Here is a 15,467-nt window from a genome sequence, read left to right as displayed (position 1 = left end):
TCATTAAATCTATTAGTAATTTTTATATCTTGTTTGAATAGATAACTAAACTTTTTAGTTTTATAAATAGAAATATAAAAAATTGTATTATTATACCAAATCCTTATTTTGTCCTTTATTGTATTGTCCTAAATTTTTCAATAAAAAAAGTTTTTGTGGGAGAATATTTACTCTTTCAATCCCTATTTCATTTGTAGGGTTAACTCGTGATTTCGCAGATCTCAGAATATATGAATTAATCTCTGGTTCATTCTGCCATCCCGACCAGTGAATCATGAAGATTCCTTGTTCAATAGAATCTTTTGCATTCACAAGTTCTGTCGTTCCCATCACTTCTGACTTAATGGTTAGGTCCGAATTCTACAATGGAGCTCAGAATGAAATTGGTTCTTGAGTCAATCTTTTTAGTCTTTATTGGCTCGAAGCTCTTGACTTTTTGTTCTATTTCTATATTTCTCTAAAGAAGATTCTTTTTATCATGGTATGAATGCATATTAATGCTTTATTACACTGCCTTTCATGAGATTACTCATAGACCTTACATATTGGAATTTTATATCATTGGTATTCTTTTTCTCTCTTTCTGTCATCCTTCTATTTATCCACGTCTTTTTTCTTTATTTTGTTTTACGACTTAGAATCAGATTTCATTTATTGTTTATGCAAAAGATTTCAGTTGCTACAAAGATATAACCTATATATCATATCTTGACTGGTGTTTTAGATCCAGATAATGCGAAGTGATGGGTTGGTTATTAGTTCTATAGTTTTTAGTTCATACTATGTGGGCTGGTCTTTTTAATCCTAAACCTAAACAAAAAACAATGAGTCACACACTAAGCATAGCAATTATATCAAATGGTCAATCAAATTTTTATACAACCTTATAAAATTAAGAATTAGAAATGTTCTCCCTGATTGATTAGAAAAAGAATGAATTGGTCTTATTTTGTAAAATCATTGGATAGAAGGGAAAGACAAGTAGTAAAATTATTCCTCATCTAGAAATATCCAAATTTTGTGCTCAATACTCCATAGATATTTCAAACTGTATAAGAGCAATAATCACATTTAGCTCGAATCGTTTATAGGGGAACCCTACCTTCTCTTATCTATTCGACACGTGCTATTTCTTTTCCGTCGATACGCCCTGCAATTTGTATTTGAATTTGTTTTGTATTTGCTTGTTCTATTAATTCAATCGCCTTTTTCATTTCTTTTCAAAATGAAACTCTATTCTTTACTTGTCCAGCTATAAATTCTAGAAGAATATTAGGGTTTTCGTAAGGTTTTCCAATTTTTGTCACAATAATGTTCAGTTTTCGATTTACACAATTAAATTCTTTTTGTAAGGTCATTTTTAATTCTTCGATTCCATGCGGTCGACTTTCTATCTATAATTTTGGGAATCCCATAAAGATTATGACCTGGATCACATCGATTCTTTTTTGAATCTCTATATGTGTAATTCCTTCGATACCTGAGGACATTCTCATATTCTTTTGTACATAATTCTTGATACAATCTCTTATTTTTTGATCTTCTTTTAAATATTCAGAATAATTTTTTGGTTTTGAAAACAAAAGGGAGTGATGACCTTGGGTTGTACCCAGTCTAAAACCAAGTGGATCCATTTTTTGTCCCATAATCCCCCACTATTATACATATCATGATACGCCATAGCTGTCTCATTTTTTTACATCTTGTTTTTTTAATGAATACATCTCAACATATTCACCATCTAAAGATATATCTTTCATTACAATAGTTATATTACAGGTCGATCTTTTTATCAAAAAACTATGTCCTCTATCTCAAGGTTTCAATTTCTTCACCATAGTACTTCCATTGACTTCGGCTTTACTAATGACAAAATTGGTTTCGCTGGAACCCATATTGTAACTAGCATTTGCTGCTGCAGAATAAACTAATTTCAAAATGGGATAACATGCTCGACAGGACATGAGTTCTAGTATCATAAGCATTTCCTCATAGGAACGTCCGCAGATTTGATCAATTACTCTTCGTGCTTTGTCAGCAGACATAGATATATGTTGACCTAAAGCATATACTTCTATTTTTTCTTCTTTAGCATAAGTTTTTCCTCCTCCTACTGATTCATAATAATCTAGAATTTTTTATTACTATTAACATTAACGACGAGATCTATAATCGCTTTTTGCATGTCCTCTAAAATTTAATGTAGGTGTAAATTCTCCCAATTTGTTGCCTACCATACTATCCGTTATATAAATAGGCAACTGCTCTTTTCCATTATGGATAGCAATAGTATGACCGATCATTGTGGGTATAATGGTAGATGCCCGGGACCAAGTTACTATTATTTCCTTTTCTGATTTTGTGTTAAGCTTATCAATTTTTTTTAATAAATGGTTGGCTACAAAGGGATTTTTTTTAGTGAACGTGTCACAAGCTTACTCCTATTTTTTTTTGTAAAGTTTTTGTAAAAACAAAGAATTAAATTCGATTTTCTCTCCTATTTACTACGGCGACGAAGAATCAAATTATCAGTATATTTATTCCTTTTCTACTTCTTCTTCCAAGTGCAGGATAACCCCAAGGGATTTTGGGTTTTTTTCTACCAATTGGGGATCTCCCTTCACCACCCCCATGGTGATGGTCTACAGGGTTCATAACTACTACTCTTACTACAAGACGCTTATCTAGCCAACGCTTAGATCCGGCTCTATCAAAACTTTTCTGGTTCGCCCCAACATTCCCCACTTGTATGACTGTAGCTGAGTATTTTTTGGATATCAAATGGACCTCCCTATAAGGTAATTTTAATGTGGCCGATTTCCCCTCTTTTGCAATCAGTTTTGCTACAGCACCCACTGCTCTAGCTAGTTGTCCACCCTTTCCAAGTGTGATTTCTATGTTATGTATGGTCGTGCCTAAGGGTATGTCGGTTGAGGTAGATTCATCTTTTGATGAATCAAAACCCCATCCCAAACTGTACAAGCTTCTTCCAAAGCATACGACTTTCAGTTCTGTTGGTGCTTGAAATAATTTTGTCTTCTCCATCTTACTATATCTCTAGAGTCAATAATTTTATATGAGTAACTACTGAACTCAATTACTTGCTGCCATTACTCTTCAGTTTTCTGTTGAGGTCTATCCTGCAGAGGTACTCAAATTGGATTAGTGATGGATTTCTAGGTTTCATCATAAACCTAGTTGGTTATTTCCAATTACGTAAATCAATAGTTCAAATCATACTCAAAGGTAGGACATTTCCCATTTTTATAGGAACTTTTGTACCAAAAACAATGGTATCTCCAATTATAGCCCCTCCGAAATACAAAATATATCTCTTCTCACCATCCCCATAGTGTATGAGACAAATATATTCATTTCGATTAGGGTCGTATTCTATGGTTACAATTCTACCATATATGTCTTTTTCATTCCGTGAAAATCAATTTTATGGTATAGACACTTATGACCTCCCCCTCTATGCCTTACTGTAATGATTCTTCTGGCATTACGACCTTTACCACAACGATGTTGTCCATTGATCAAATTATTTCGTGGATTGGATTTCACTTGACTGTCTATGGTTCCATTGCGTGTGCTCGGGGTAGAAGTTTTGTATAAATGTATCTCCATGCTATTAAGTATTTTTATTTATGTTTTTTACTTTCTAAGAGGTGGAATAGAATAACCCGGTTAAAGCGTAATGATCATACATTTGTAATGCATTATATGTCCCATAATAGGTCCCATTCTTCTACTGTTTCCCAGAAATAGATAACTATTCATAGCTATTACCTTAACAACATAGAAGAGTTTGACCTAATGTTTTATTTGTCCTAGCTAATCCTGATTAGACATTAGAAGTATATTGATTTTTCCCCAATAACCAAATACTTTTGTCTATAAATAATGCATTTTTTATTCCATCCATAAATCGATTTTCTTCCCTATGAGTTTAGTCTTAATAAGAATACTAGTTCTTATTGTTCATATATTATGATATGAATGTACCACATCAATTTGTTATGTATTCATATATTATGATATGAATATACCACATCAATTTCTTTATGTATGGATGATGCGATTCCATTGATACAAAGCGAATTCCAAATCAATTCGTTATGTGTTCATATATTATGATATGAATATGCCACATCAATTCGTTATGTATGGATGATGCAATTTCATTGATACAAAACCAATTCTAATCAATTAGTTATGTATGGATGATGCAATTTCATTGATACAGAGCCAATTCTAAATCAATTCGTTATGTATGGATGATGTGATTCCATTGATATAGAGCCAATTCCAATAGACTTATTGGAGGGTCCCATTGGCATGCATCCAGTAGGAATTGAACCTACAAATTCGCCAATTATGAGTTAGGCACTTTAACCATTCAGCCATGGATGTTTAGCGGGGATCCTCGTACATGGTGAATAACCAAACTCCAATTGAAATGAATTCTTTAGGATAAATCAATGCAATTTAGAAGGAATGAATGAGAGGACATCAATTCAAATCCTGGATTTTTGATTTGAGATAGATATTGAGAGAGATCAAGAATTCTCACCATTTCTTAGATTTATGGACCCAATTCAATTCAGTGGGATCCCTTATTCAAAAAATTTTCCACCAAGAACGATTTCTAAAACTCTTTGACCCCCGAATTTGTAGTATCCTACTTTCACGCAATTCACAGGGTTCAACAAGCAATCGATATTTCACGATCAAGGGTGTAATACTCTTTGTAGTAACGGTCCTTATATATCGCATTAATAATCAAAATATGGTCGAGTGAAAAAATCTTTATTCTATAAGGCTTCTTCCTATACCTATGAATTCCATTGGACCCATAAATGATACATTGGAAGAATCCGTTGGGTCTTCCAATATCAATAGGTTGATTATTTTGCTCCTGTATTTTCCAAAAGCAAAAAAGATCTCTGAGAGTTGTTTCCTAAATCAGAAAGAGTGTACTTGGGTTCTCCCAATAACTAAAAAGTGTAGCATGCCTGAATCTAACTGGGTTCGCGTTGATGGAGGAACTGGATCAGAAAAAAAGAGGGATTCTAGTTGTAAGATATCTAATGAAACCGTGGTTGGAATTAAGATCTTATTCAAAGAAAAAGATCTCAAATATTTGGAGTTTATTTTTGTATACTATTTGGATTACCTGATCCGCAAGGACCATGATTGGGAATTGTTTGATCGTCTTTCTCATAGGAATAGTCAAAATAGAATCAACTTGAATTTGGCATCGCTATTCGAAATCTTAGTGAAACATTGGATTTCTTATCTCATGTTTGCTTTTCATGAAAACATACCAATTGAAGTGGAGGGTTTCTTCAAACAACAAGGGGATGGGTCAACTATTCAATCAAATGATATTGAGTATGTTTCCCATCTCTTCTCAGGAAAGAAGTGGGCTATTTCTTTGCAAAACTATGCTCAATTTCATATGTGATCTCTTTATTAGCTGGGGGAAGAATCCACCCGAATTGGATTTTTTTAGGAACATATCAAGAGAGAATTGGATTTGGTTAGACAATGTGTTATTGGTAAACAAGGATAGGTTTTTTAGAAAGGTACAGAATGATCGTCAAATATTCAATATGATTCCAGCAGATCTAGTTTCATTCAAGTGATGGATTCTAACCAACTGAAATGATCTTCTGATCAATCCAGAGATCATTTGGATTCCATTAGTAATGAGGATTCAGAAAATCACATATTGATTAATCAAAGAGAGATTCAACAATGAAAAGAAAAATCGATTCTTTGGGATCCTTCCTTTCTTCAAACGGAATGAAAAGAGATAAAATCGGGCCGATTCGCAAAATACCTTTCTGAATATTCCTCATTGTCCCAAATATTCACGGAACATGAGAAGCAGATGATTCATCGTCTATTTTTATAAGAAATCGAAGAATTTCTTGGGAATCCTACAAGATCCGTTCATTATTTTTTCTCTGATAGATGGTCAGAACTTTGTCTAGGTTCAAATCTTACTGAGAGGTCCACTAGAGATCAGAAATTATTGAAGAAACAACAAGACCTTTCCTTTGTCCCTTCAAGGTGATCAGAACTATAAAGAAATGGTTAATATATTAAATATAATTATGTAATTACAAAATATCATCTCAATCCTATTTCATCAAATCTGGGATATGATATGGTTCCGAAGGATGAACCGGATATGAACAGTTCCAATAAGATTTCATTCTTGAACAAAAATAAATTTTTTATTTATTTCATCTATTCCATGACCAGAACAGGGGAGGATACATGTTACACTATGATTTTTGAATTAGAAGAGAGATTTTAAGAAATGGCAGATCTATTCACTCTATGAATAATCGAGTCGAATCTGGTGTATCATAAGGGATTTGCCTTTTCTACTGATTCCTGTGGATTGGATCAAAAACAATTCTTGAATGAGACCAGGGATGAATCAAAAAAGAAATCTTTATTGGTTCTACCTCCTATTTTTTATGAAGAGAATGAATCTTTTTCTCAAAGGGTAAAAAAATAGGTTTGGATCTCCTGTAGGAATGATTTGGAAGATCCAAAACCAAAAATAGTGGTATTTGCTAGCAACAAAATAATAGAGGTAGTCACTCAATATAGATTGGTCCAAAATCTGATTCAAATCCAATATAGTACCTATGGGTACATAATAAATATATTTAATCGATTCTTTTAATGAATAGATCTGATCGCAACTTCGAATATAGAATTCAAAAGGATCAAATAAAAAATGATACTCTGAATCATAGAACTATAATGAAATATACGATCAACCAATATTTATTGAATTTGAAAAAGGGTCAGAAGAAATTGTTTGAGCCTTTTATTTTGATTTCTCAAACTGAGAGATCCATGAATTAGTATCCTGATGCATATAGATACAAATGGTCCAATGGGAGCAAGAATTTCCAGGAACATTTGGAACAGTCCGTTTCAGAGCAGAAATGCCATTTTCAAGTTGTATTCGATCGATTACATATTAATCATTATTTGATTGATTGGTTTGAGGTTATCGATAAAAAAACTTGTCTAAGCTACTTCATTTCTTCTTGCCCAAGTTACCTCTTTTTTTGTCCAAGTTGCTTTTATTTTTGTCTTACGCACTTCTTTTTTTGTGTGTGAGTTTCAGAAATATCCTCATTACTAGGTCCGAGATCTATATCTATGAATTGAAAGGTCCGAATGATCAACTCTGCAATCAGTTGTTAGAATCAATAGGTCTTCAAGTTGTTCATTTCAAAAAATTGAAACCCTTCTTATTGGACGATCATGATACTTCCCAAAAATTGAAATTCTTGATCAATGGAGGAACAATATCACCATTTTTGTTCAATAAGATACCAAAGTAGATGATTGACTTATTCCATACTAGAAATAATCGCAGAAAATCCTTTGATAACTCGAATTCCTATTTCTCGATGATATTCCACGATCAAGACAATTAGTTAAATCCCATGAAACCATTTTAGAGTAGTTCATTGATATCTTATTTTTATAAAGAAAATCAACTTCGATTCTTGAATAATCCCCAGCACTTCTACTTCTATTGGAACACAAGATTCCCCTATTCTATGGAAAAGGCCCAAATCAATAATTCTAATTTTACGTATGGACAATTCCTCAATATCTTGTTCATTTGCAACAAAATATTTTCTATATATGTCAGTAAAAAAACATGCTTTATGGGGGAGAGATACTATTTCACAAATCGAGTCACAGGTATCTAACATATTCATACCTAATGATTTTCCACAAAGTGGTAACGAAACATATAACTTGTACAAATCTTTCCATTTTCCAAGTTGATTCGATCCATTCATTCGTAAAGCTATTTACTCGATCACAGAAATTTTTGGAACACCTCTAACAGAGGGGCAAATAGTCAATTTTGAAAGAACTTATTGTCAACCTCTTTTAGATATGAATCTATTTAATTCAGAAGGGAAGAACTTGCATCAGTATCTCAATTTCAATTCAAACATGGTTTTGATTCACACTCCATGTTTTGAGAAAGATTTATCATCCAAAAAGAGGGAAAAATAGAGTCTTTGTCTAAAGAAATACGTTGAGAAAGGGCAGATGTATAAAACCTTTCAACGAGATAGTACTTTATCAACTCTCTCAAAATGGAATCTATTCTACTCTAAATGGAATCTATTCCAAACATATATGCCATGGTTCCTTACTTTGACAGGGTACAAATATCTAAATTTGATATTTTTAGATACTTTTTCAGACCTATTGCCAATACTAAGTAGCAGTCAAAAATTTGTATCCACTTTTCCTGATATTATCCATGGATCAAGTATATCATGGAAAATTTTTAAGAAAAAATTGTGTCTTCCACAATGGAATTTGATAAGTGAGATCTCGAGTAAATGTTTACATAATCTTCTTCTATCTAAAGAAATGATTCATCAAAATAATGAGTCACCATTGATATCAACACATCTAAGATCGCCGAATGCTCCGGAGTTCCTCTATTCAATCCTTTTCTTTCTTTTTGTTGTTGGATATGTCGTTCATACACATCTTGTCTTAGTTTCTTGGGCCTCTCGTGAGTTACAGAAAGAGTTTGAGAAGGTCAAATCTTTGATGATTCCATCATCTATGATTAAGTTGTAAAAATTTCTAAATAGGTATCCTACGTGTGAACTGAATTCTTTCTGGTTAAAGAATCTCTTTCTAGTTTCTCTGGAACAATTCAGAGATTCTCTAGAAGAAATATGGGATTCTACTTCTGGCGGCAATATGCTTGGTCACTCTTATGGGGTCAAATCAATACATTCTAAGAAGAAAGATTGGAATATCAATCTCATCGAGCTCATCAATCTCATACCAAATCCCATCAATCGAATCACTTTTTTTAGAAACATGAGACATCTAAGTCATACAAGTAAAGTGATCTATTCATTGATAAGAAAAAAAATGTGAATGGTGATTGGATTGATGAGAAAATAGAATCTTGGGTCGCGAACAGTGATTCAATTCATGATGAAGAAAGAGAATTCTTGGTTCAGCTCTCCACCTTAACGACAAAAAATAGGATTAATCAAATTCTATTGAGTTTGACTCATAGTGATCGTTTATCAAAGAATGACTTCGGCTATCAAATAATTGAACCACCGGGATCAATTTACTTATGATACTTAGTTGACATTCATAAAGAGAATCTAATGAATTATGAGTTCAATCCTTCCCGTTTAGCAGAAAGATGGATATTCCTTGCTCATTAGCAGATAATTACTTATTCACAAACTTCATGTGGGGAAAATAGTTTTCATTTCCCATCTCACGGAAAAACCTTTTTGCACTGCTTAGACTAATCCCCCTCCAGGGGTATTTTAGTGATAGGATCTATAGGAACTGGACTATCCTATTTGGTCAAATACCTAGTGACAAACTCCTATGATCCTTTCATTACGGTATTTCTGAACTAGTTCCTAGAAAACAAGCCTAAAGGTTTTCTTCTTGATGAGATCGATATTGATGATAGTGATGATATTGATGATAGTGACAATCTTGATGCTAGTGACGATATATAATCGTGACCTTGATACGAAGCCAGAACTGCTAACTAGGATGAATAGGCTAACTGTGGATATAATGCCAGAAATAGACCGATTTTATATCACCCTTCAATTAAAATTAGCAAAATCAATGTCTCCTTGCATAATATTGATTCCAAACATTCATTTTCTGGATGTGAATGAGTCAAATGACTTATCCCTCGGTCTATTAGTGAACCATCTCTCCAGGGATTATGAAAGATCTTCTACTAGAAATATTCTCATTATTTCTTTGACTAATATTCCCCAAAAAAATGGATCCCGCTCTAATAGTTCCTAATAAATTAAATACATGCATTAAGCTATGAAGGCTTCTTATTCCACAACAACGAAAGCACTTTTTCTCTCTTTCATATACTAGGGGATTTAACTTAGAAAATAAAATGTTCCATACTAACGGATTCAGGTCTATAACCATGGGTTCCAATGCACGAGATCTTGTAGGACTTACTAATGAGGTCGTATCGATTAGTATTACATAAAAAAAATCAATTATAGACAATTATACAATTATATCCGCTCTTCATAGACAAACTTGGGATTTACGATCCCAGGTAAGATCGGTTCAGGATCATGGGATTCTTTTCTATCAGATAGGAAAGGTTGTAGCACAAAATGTACTTCTAAGTAATTACCCCATAGATCTGATATCTATCTATATGGAGAAGAAATCATTTAATGAAGGGGATTCTTATTTGTACAAATGGTACTTGAGCTTGGAACGAGCATAAAGATATTAATGATACTTCTTTATCTTTTGAGTTGTTCTACCAGATCGGTCATTCAAGATCATTGGTCTTTATTCGGACCCGATGAAAAAAATGGGATCATTTCTTATGGAATCGTTGAGAATGATTCTGATCTAGTTCATGGCCTATTAGAAGTAGAAGGCGCTCTGGTGGGATCTTCACGGACAGAAAAAGATTGTAGTCAGTTTGATAATGATTGAGTGACATGGCTTCTTCGACCCGAATCGAGAAATCCCTTAGATATGATGCAAAGGGGCTCTTGGTCTATCCCTGATCAGAGATTTCTCTATGAAATGGAGTTTAAAGAAGGGAGGAGAAGGAGCCCTTGACCCATAGTAGGATTCATTCAATTACATAGTTTGGGCTCCTAGAATATAGAGCCCTTGGGGCTTTCTATTTAATTGTATCAAAAGGTCCAATGAATTGGGATTTCCCTATTGGTCCAGTTTATTTCGGGACAACCGGATCATTTATGATGAAGAGGATGAGCTACAAGAGAATGATTCGGGGTTCTTGCAGAGTAGAACCATGCATTACCAGATATGAGATAGATCTTCCAAAGAACAAGGCCTTTTTCGAATAAGCCAATTCATTTGGGAACTTGTAGATCCACTCTTTTCCCTATTCAAAGATCATCCCCATGGCTCTATGTTTTCATATCGAGAATTATTTGCAGATGAAGAGATATCAAAAGGGATTCTTACATCCCAAACAAATCCTCCTACATCTATATATAAATGTTGTTTTATTAAGAATACACAAAAACACTTCGAATTGTTGATTAATCGCCAGAGATGGCTTAGAACAAATAGTTCATTATCTAATGGATCTTTCCATTCTAATACTCTATCGGAGAGTTATCATTATTTATCAAATCTGTCCCTATCTAAAGGAATGTTATTGGATCAAATGACAAAGACATTGTTGAGAAAAAGATAGCTTTTCCCAAATGAAATAAAAATTTGATTCATGTAACAGGAGAAAGATTTCGTATTCCTTAGCCGAAAAGATATGTGGCCATGAAAGAGGGATTAAATGGAACAGAATTGACTGGGTGGTAGAGTTGTGGAAATGCTTGTTTCTTCCATATTTTGGACCTTAGCTCCATGGAAGAATATGTTACTGCTGAAATACGGAAGAATTGAAATCTTAGATCAAAATACTATGTATGGATGGTATGAACTACCTAAACAAGAATTCTTGAACAGCAAACAACCATTTCAGATATTCATGACCAAGAAGTACTGGATTCTCTTTCGGATAGGCCCTAAAAGGAGAAGGAAGGCTAGAATGTCAACAGACATCTATTATATTGAATTTACCCGATAGTCCCCATTTTGGGAATGTCCAGTGCCAAAGTCACTGAATGGGTAAGTTGCCAATCCCTAGACTATGAATGGGTGCAGGGCGGATGATTTTAAAGAGAATTCCCCATTCATTAGATAGAGAAAATCACCAAGATTTTGTGATCCACTGCTGAATTTATTCCAATTGAGAAAGCATTCTCAATATTATGCTTTGAAGAGGACTCGAACCTCCACGCTCTTTAGCACAAGATTTTGAATCTTGTGTGTCTACCATTTCACCACCAAGGCATCTTGAAAGTGAATCATATTCCATGAATATGATATCTATCGAGTGTGATGTATGGAATATATGACAAAGGTGGATCTATCGATCGGTCATGTCATATAGGCCTGAATTGGACATCCAATTGCTTCAATTTGAATTATCCCTTGAATGTAATACCTGATATATATAAAAAAGATAGAAAATCAAACCTATTTCTTAATTCACTCAAAGAGGTGAATAGGGTCCTAAAAGAGATATGTAAAAAGCAGTTCCGATTAGACGTATTCCTAATCCTAAATGGAATGTAACGATGTAGGGATCCATATGTAAACATAGTATCTATTTAGATAGGCCCGAATGGCCCCTTCTCATAATGAAAATGTATATTACCCTATTCCTTCCTGGTTTGGCATGTAATGAACTTATAATCATGGAATTGACTCGATCATCAGATTATAAGTTCATAACCCTAGCTTATTCCCATTTTGGGTGGAACAAATCTACTAATTCTTTGATTCCAGTTAGTAAGAGGGATCTTGAACTAAGAAATAGACCCTAGAAGCTAAAAAAGCCTATCATGAGCAATTGGAATAATCGGGTTCATTGATATTCCTGGTATAGTAGATGCTATCACACATACAATCATACTCAATTCGATGGAATTGTTTGATCTTAAAGGGGATCTTCTATAATTTTGAACGTGAGGGGTTATTTCTTGGTTTTCTCCAATTATTAATAACTTAATTATTTTTATATAATAGTAAATAGAAACAACGCTTGTAATGAGTCTTATTAAAACTAAGAAATATAGGCCTACCTTCCATCCATACTAGAAAAAATAAAGTTTTCCGAAAAAACCTGCTAGTAGAGGAAGACCTCTTAGGGATAAGAGACATAGGGCTAAAGAGAGAGAAAAAAATGGATCTTTTGTCTATAATCCTGCATAATCCCGAATATTATCATTTTTGGTACATAAGCTAAATAATTCAATGCAAGCAAAAGTTCCTAGATTCATGGAGATATAGAACAACATATAAGTTATCATGCTTGCATATCCATATTTGTGTCTCCAACAATTATTACAATAATTACATATCCGATTTGGCCTATGGATGAATATGCAAGCATACATTTCATGCTTGTTTGAGTAATAGCAATGAGATTTCCCAATATCATGCTAAGAATAGCTAGGATTTCTAGAAGAAGATGTCATTCGTTTAATGAGAAATAAAAAGGAATATCAAAAATTCGAGTGGCTGAAGTTGAAGCAGCTTCTTTCGAAGTAAAAGAAAAACAACGACTGGAGTGGGAGAGTCAGAGTCAAAAGTGGATTCCTTACTTCTTTCAATCATTAAAAACCATGCATGAGACTTTCATCTCAGACAGCTCCTAAGTGATAAAAGAAAGAAGAACCCATTTTCTTTCTTTTTTTATTACCTTCCTCGCGTATGTATAAGACCAAATCCATTTAATTTCTAAAAAAGATTACTAATCCTTCATCAGTGGTTGTGAATGAATGATTTTTGCAATATTTTCGACCTTGGTTTCGTAGGACCAAGTCAGAAAGATTGAGAAATAGAAACATCTAATTTAATTCATTCTCTATAGCCACGAGATGATCATCTTAGGGTGATCCTTTTATCGATGGATGCTCTTATTACACTCATAGTCTCTGAAGGATAAGAACCAACTATGTAGCATCTACATCGAGAATTCAAGTATTGTATATGTCATTAGTCTTAGCTTTTGTAGGAACTGCTCGTAATAACGAACTTGCAAAATGGATTTGTTTATCATAAAGAGATACATTTATCTTCGATTAAGGCTATTGTGGTCGAGGTTAAAACACATGATCACGGTATATTGACCTATCCTGACTAGACGCGATCGGCCCTCAGACCACGATCACGGTATTTTGACCTATCCTGACTAGACGCGATCGGCCCTCAGACCGCGATCACAGTAACTAAGGCCTTTTTTTGCTCTAGGTCTTCCAGATGCACTTATTTTCTCTCTTTTGATACTTTTTAGTTCAAGTCCATATCTTTCCATCTCATAACCTGTATGCCTACAAAATATGGATATTAGTGCATTTAATCATACATATATATTATTTATACATTTAAATCATGGTAATGTGAACCAATTTTAAGTGTAAATAAATGGTAAATTCACTACTCATCAATACCCCCAACTTAAAGCTTTGCTTTTTCTCAAGCATCACTACTTCTTACAATGATACAATGCATATTTATGCCCAAATTTAATGACACAATGATCATAATAACTTCAAGCTTAGTTACTACCATAAGTAGCTCTTCAAACATGGGTAAAGCTATTCTCCCGATATCCCTTAAAATCAAATTCAATATCCACAGATGCAAAAGACTTTAAAGAGAAACCATGCAACAATCACTAATACTCTAGAAGTGACTCGAATTTGACCTCAATATCAACATTCTCCTTTTGCCTTATCTTTTTAGGAGATTACAAAATCACGTACCTTAACTTGGTTACATGCTTCCTCATAAGAAGGAAAATTTCACACACCTAGTTATCAAATATGCAATAAGGATTTTAAGTGCAAAACACTCTCTATCAAGAACTCTCAATGCAAATAAGTACCAAGCCATAGGCTTGCCCTTATTTTTGATCGCCACTACAATGAAACTACTTGGTTGGAAATCATGAAGGGATTTTTTGAGCTTGTAACATAGGTTCGGAGTAGGGTAGAATATCATTTAGGAACATCATGGCTATACCCTCATAGAGTATCTACATCACACTATTTCATCCAACTTTTGATCACAGGCCACTTCTTTGTGCATTCATATTTTACACATTTGCCTACTTTTATTTCCTTGGTCCATCCATTTTCTTTTCATTTCTTTTTCGTGCACCCTTTGTGCTAATCTTTCCTTTGTTGGATCCTTTATTTTTCTTATTCATCTGTTCTCAATGCTTAAGCCATAAGCACGCACTTACAACTTCATGGCCTAAAGTTACCTTTTCCAATCATCACCACCCCTAACTTAGGATTTTAGCCTCAAGTTGCAATTTTAAGTTCAAGGAGGGTAGGGTTCAAAAGAGGGATAAAAATTGAAAGGATCACGACCGGTAACGTGTTTTCTGAAAAAAAGTATCCAAAGGATCAAAGTGGGTGACTAGAGATAACATCTATGCAAGGGTAGACTTTTTAGGCTAAAGTAGACTTCCAATGTCACAAAGATGGCCTACGATTATCTCACCAATAAAGTACAATCAAAATTAGACTTGAGAGACTAACGGAGAAATTTCTAGATGGTACAAGTACACATGAGATTTGGACAAATGATCTCACAACACATGGCATGAAAATTCGCCAAGGAGGCTCAATTTCTCCTCTCACTTGAGACAAAAAATGGAGTATCTACCAATTTCCATAAGCCATTTTTTTGAAGTCACAAAAAGAGTAAAAGAATTGTTACAAGGTCCCTCACGTCCATTCCCTTGATTTTAAAATAATTTTGGACGGAGGAAGGTGTTTGCTTTTCATTTTAATAAT

At 33.9% G+C, this 15,467-nt stretch overlaps 1 pseudogene; it reads right to left on the bottom strand.

Annotated features, from left to right (window-relative positions):
* Positions 1-2,153: 2,153 nt before the first annotated feature.
* Positions 2,154-3,630, bottom strand: LOC124897939 (annotated as a pseudogene).
* Between the last annotated feature and the right edge of the window lie 11,837 nt (positions 3,631-15,467).

The sequence above is a fragment of the Capsicum annuum genome, chromosome 4 (genome assembly GCF_002878395.1).
Source record: "Capsicum annuum cultivar UCD-10X-F1 chromosome 4, UCD10Xv1.1, whole genome shotgun sequence".
NCBI classification, from domain to species: Eukaryota; Viridiplantae; Streptophyta; class Magnoliopsida; order Solanales; family Solanaceae; genus Capsicum; species Capsicum annuum.
This window is presented reverse-complemented; position numbering and strand designations above follow the sequence as displayed.